Source organism: Hypomesus transpacificus, chromosome 8 (assembly GCF_021917145.1).
Source record: "Hypomesus transpacificus isolate Combined female chromosome 8, fHypTra1, whole genome shotgun sequence".
In the NCBI taxonomy this organism is placed as follows: Eukaryota; Metazoa; Chordata; class Actinopteri; order Osmeriformes; family Osmeridae; genus Hypomesus; species Hypomesus transpacificus.
Genome location: NC_061067.1, coordinates 10,999,526 through 11,005,291, shown reverse-complemented (window position 1 = coordinate 11,005,291; position 5,766 = coordinate 10,999,526).

The window sequence follows — 5,766 nt, the reverse complement described above, 5'->3', positions numbered from 1 at the left end:
ACCTCAGAGGCTTTTTCCCCAAAGGGCTTTTGCCTGCATATAATACAATAAAAACAAGGATCATTCATTTCACCATGGAACTGATGTTCGGAGTCTTCATCCACATGCTCTATACTTTTATGTGTTTAGCATGCGATATGCTCAGATTGTTTTTTCATGTTTGACGACATCACCTTCCTCCATTGAAGTGAAAAGTACACACGTTTTGGAACACAGGGAGAGCTTCATCCATGCTTGTACTGTTCAACAAAATTGCAAAGCAATAGGTGACATACTCCTTCAGTCCTTTGTCTTGCATCCTTTTCCCAAATCCCTGTGAGACAACTTTTACAATGTGGGCAGAGCAAAGGTGTAAGACTGAATTTATGAAGGTCACTGTGGATTTTCTGAATTTCTATGACAATATGGGCTCTTTCAAGATAAGCAGATATAGTCTCCCTGTTAAAGGACAGCAGCACATTATCCATCAGAGCCCAGCTGTAGTCTATCTCTACCTGTCGGACTCCTTTCTGACTGTTTCCATCAACCAATATGTTAATGTTGGTATAGGATGTTCATTGGTGATAAGCTCAGAGATGGGGACAGGTTGCTTATCTCTGCCTATACCTAGCAGTACAAGGGCATAGTACAGAACCCTTTTGTTTTTATTTGGGATCTTTGACACAACACCACCAGTAGCGTCAAGATGGAGAGTAACTGGTGTGGGTTGTTTAAGATACCCTACCATTATATTTATTCCTACATCCATGTACATATGGACTCAAAATGGGTCCACCTGCAGGTGTTGAATATGACCACCAAAAAAAACATTGCCGCTGCACTCCTTCATAATTTTCTGTGTGAGCATGTGGAGTCTTGTACTTTTTTGCACTTCAGAGGAAAAACTTTCTGCACATCTTTGTAAGACTCCTGATGATATTACCGCCATATAGTTGGTCTTTTGGAGTCTTCCTGAGCTGCTGATAGTTGTAGTTGCTCACACCTTTGTGGATCGATCTGGCAATTTTTCCTCTTCTCAGGAAGCTCGCATACCGACATTTTCTTTCCTTTTCCTTTTGTGACTTCTCCTAATCTCAGCACTTTGATGGTTATGCTTTTTTGTTGTGATTATGGGCTATTGTTTTCTCCTGAACACATACACGGCTTTGCATGTCTTAAGTGTGCAAACTGCAGATACATGCAGGTATAGTGACATTCTTTTACATTAGTGTGTAGCTTTAGACTGGGACAAAATAGCCCTGGCATTTTTTCGCAGACCGGCCCACCGCAATCGGTCAGACATGAGCCACTGCATCTGACACAAGAAACAGCAGGAGAGGGGTGGAGTCTGTTAAGAGAAGTGATTGGGATATCCCAGTGTCAGCATATAGAAAGAACCAATGCCGTCCCTGGTTCAGGGGCCGGTCAATGGGCAATTTATTATTCTTTTTATTAAGTTTTTATTTTACACCGGCCCAAAAGGTGACTCAGCCAGCCAGTTATTTGCCCGGTATGACAGATTACCAGTCCAGGCCTATTTGACTTTACAGTTGGCCTTTGGGTTTTAGACCTGACTCCACTTCCTGGGAGTAGAAGAGTTTGGATATGTCACTGTCATTAACACAAATTGTGATTAGATAAGAGAAAGTCTCAGCCTCCAAATGGACATGTACTTTCTTAGCAGTTAAACAGGGCTTTAAAATATACAGGTCACATGACCAAAATAGCTATTGAAGTTTGAAATATTCAAAAAATCATCTAAAACAGTGTGAGGTGAAAATGAACAAAATAAAGGCTGTGCAACATGTATGCATAGTCAGTGAACACCGGTTAAAATAACACAATACTGGGCGTCAGCATATCTGTTGAATATCGAACTTCAAACCAACTTTAACACGGTCATTCACCAGCCTAAAATACAATACAATCAAATCAGCTCTGTCCATGACTGCACTAGCATGCTCTGGGTAGCCTATATGTGCTCCACACTGCCCGAAATATAGTTAGGCTACATCGTTATCCCCAAAATAGTATTTTATGGCCACTAATTTGTATTTTATGGGAACTAATTATCATTTTGTGGGAACTAATTAGCATTTTGTGGGAACGATTTAGTATTTTGTGCGAACGATTTAGTATTTAGTGGGAAATAAAAAATAAAAAATGTGGATGTCATGTGAGGCTCCGTACAACAGGACTGGTGATACAAGTCTTATTATTAGTAGGCTATTAGCGGCTGAATCTGCAATGTCCAGCAGCCATTGAGTCACATCGCATAAATGTTTTTTTTTTTTTTTTTTGCGTTTTAAAGTTCGATTCGTAATTTTCAGACGTTTTAGTTGAGTTTTGGTCGACCAAAGAAAATCTTAGTCGGGGACAGCCCTACAAATTACAAACATGAAATATGAACAACTTAAACGTAGACATATTAATCAAACAAACCTTGTTCCCTCATCAAACAGTTGTGAAGTATCCTTATATTTTGTACTGCTAATTAATGATCTTATCTCCGTATTTATTCTGTGAGCTACACGTGAGGGCGCTATCCTTCCAAACTTCTTCTTCTGCAGGTAGGCTACGTCCGATTACAGCACCTCGCTGCGCAATCATTTCAAAATAAAAGTAAATACCATATAAAACGAGAAATAAACAGGTAACAAAGCACTACTAGAAAATGGTCGTGAAGTCATTTACAAAAACGTATGACAAAATTATTATGAAAACATATTTGCCGACCCAATTTTCATCCCCCGCGACCGCGAACCAGACTTTGAAAAACACTATATTTTGCAATACTTTCAAGTGCACTTTCAATTAAAGTACCTCAATAAGTAAACTTAATAAATTCAATTTTACTATTACTTACTAATAAAAATGTTTAGGGGCCCCTCAGACGCCTCAGATTTTGCGTCACATGGGGAGAACATGGGCCCTCACATAGTCAAACTGCAGATTCTGGAAGAAGCTACTTACTGCACAGGCATCATCGCTTTACGAATCCAGCTCTTCTCATGAAACGTAACAGTCATTTAATTCATGGTTACAATGGTAAACCAGCACAACAATGACAATTACCACGCAACAAAACACTACATTACTACAAACTATTTTCTAAGTATACGTCTTAAAAGTATATTAAAAGTGAACTATTTTCTAAGCATACTTCTTAAAAGTATATCAAAAGTGAACGAAAAGTGTACTATCCATATTTTATTATACTTATAGTATACTTTAATATACTTCTTTTTTGTAAGGGTGACCAAAGACCAGCTCGACCTGTGCCTGTAAACAGTGATTCTGACTGTCAGAGACCTTTAACTAGGCTGACTGAGTGAAACTAGCCTGGCTAACGTAGGTCGCTATATCAGGCAAATGACGAATGAAATAGGCTTGTTTTGAAAGATCCTATATACTGGCTGTCTTCAGCAAGACTCTTGTCTACAAATAGCAGCCCTCCCTGACGTTTTAGGACTAGAATTTTGTGAATTACGATATCGTTTACACTGCCAATGAGTGAGCGAGCCGAGTCTGTCTCTGAGGCTAAGTCAAACCAATGGTCCTCATTCTCGAAAATGTTCTTATGTTTCTTCGTAATTATTTATTACGGGCTTCGGAAAAACAACGTAAGAAAAAGACATCCGCCAAATTCACGAACGCTTGAAAATGTGTTCCTACGCAGCAAAGGTTTTATGAGCTGTGCTCCCGGGAAGAGTTGTCTTAAGTTGAAAGCGCGTCCTCATGCTCCTGAATTTGCATACATACACGCCCCGACAGCTCCTTATAAGGGCACGCAACAGCAGTGACGTGTGCAGTCAGAATCGACACAGTTAGGAAAGCAACAAGAACGCAAGTTATGTCCAAGCGAAAAGCAACCGGTGTACAGGTGCATCATACCAGTAAGATGAGCAGTGGAATTGTTCTCCACTGGATCCAACAGTGTGCACACTAAGCAAGGTTAATTGGGTGTGCTCAAGCCTTCGGCGAGAGCACAACCTTTGTTCTCTCACATATATATTTATTATTAATAATGTTTATTTTCGCCCCCCTAAAACTCGGTCGATATTTGGCCTACTTATACAATCTAGGTGTCAAAAGTTTTGTCTTGGTAGCGATTGAGTTGCTTCTATAGGATTTACGTTCCATTGCATGGTTTAGGCTCAAGTTAAGTTTTTGTGGCGAAAAGTGAAGCTAACGGTGGCTAATTTGCTAGCCACAGTCTCTGACGTTACCAACGTCACTAACGTCACGAAAACACGCGTGACTACCTGTAGCAGATCATTTGTTTCGCATCTGTTAACTTGGGGGATAGCTAGGCTAACTATAGCTTTACTGCAAGGCAGCTGCAGAAACGCCACAAGCAAAGAGGCCAGGGTGATAACTATTTACTCATTTTACTTTGTGATGTGAAACGCAATTGTGAAATGTAATTTACAATATTAGCTGATATTATTAAGGAAGTAGGCCCACATCTACTTTCGGAAAAGGTAGTCTACTATTTCACTGAAGCATTAGCATCATGACATTTAGCCTCTGTTGCCCGGGAAACACATACTACAGTGGTCTATGATGCATCTGTTTTTAATCGTTAAAATAAACATTCCTCACAAATACATTTTTGTTGTAGGATTTATTATGACATTACATTACAAGTAAACGATTTGTTGGTGAAATTATCATTACCTGTGGTTTCAAACCAGTGTTGCTCACTGCAATGCTGTAGCCTACGCGAGACACACTACAAAAACATCTACACAGCTGTTTAGGAAGTCAAACGGCGACAGAACATGTTCGGCACTCCCCTTACTTAAATCAAAAGTCTTTCAATAGGTGAAACTATCCGACTACTTGTTGGAATAAGTCAAGCTCATGTGGTCAAGCTTACAGGGGTCAAAAGGCACACACACGCACATGCTCAAGCACGCACACACGCGCACCAGGTCTACGCAAGGAGCCAATGAAGAAGAGCCATGGAACATTTGCATGCCTTTGTCTTAACCAATGACTGTAAAGAGTGGGGCTGCTTAAATAGCTAGCTAGCACAACATGCTAGCAGACAAACTTTGTATTGCGATCAGACTTTGTCTCCATGCTGGCAAGCATTAAACTATTGTACTTTCTTTGAATCCGACGACTCTGTGCATTACTTTATGCAGAAATTATCTTAACAAATTGGTCCTTGCGAGCCAGATCTCAATACCTTTTTCCGCTGTCCAGGGTCGGGACCGAATCCGTGCACGGCAGGGTTTTTTAAAACTCCTGATAAAAAGACCTTGCAGCTGTTTCTTTTTTTTTGCTGTTTCTCAAAGGCCGGTCCCACTGGAGGTTGGCAAAGAAGTGACGAGATTAAAAGACTAACCTGAGGCACAGTCTCGTTGGATTTCAAGGTAAGATTTGTGTTTTATTTTTACTAATATGTTCTAAATCGAGAAAAACTTGCGCATTGAGGTCGTTAAAGATTAATCACTGGTTAATATATGTCGGATGAAAAACTCCACAGTGAAGTTGTGCACTAAACTTATAATGGATTCTGACCTGTAAATGTATATTGATTAAAATTGACATAATAACTGATTGTTATTGCCGATGAATTGGGAATTGTAATTTACACATGGTATCCTAAAGGGGGTTGAATTCCATTAGAGAGTGGAGTTCTACATTAGTGCGTTTATTGTTGCTGAGATGTGTTTGTTTTGATAGATCTGGGTCTGGTGGTAGACACGTGCCTTACAAACATGTGTAATTAAATCCTAGCCAAACAAACAGGTTGAGGCCTGGGCGACCAGGATA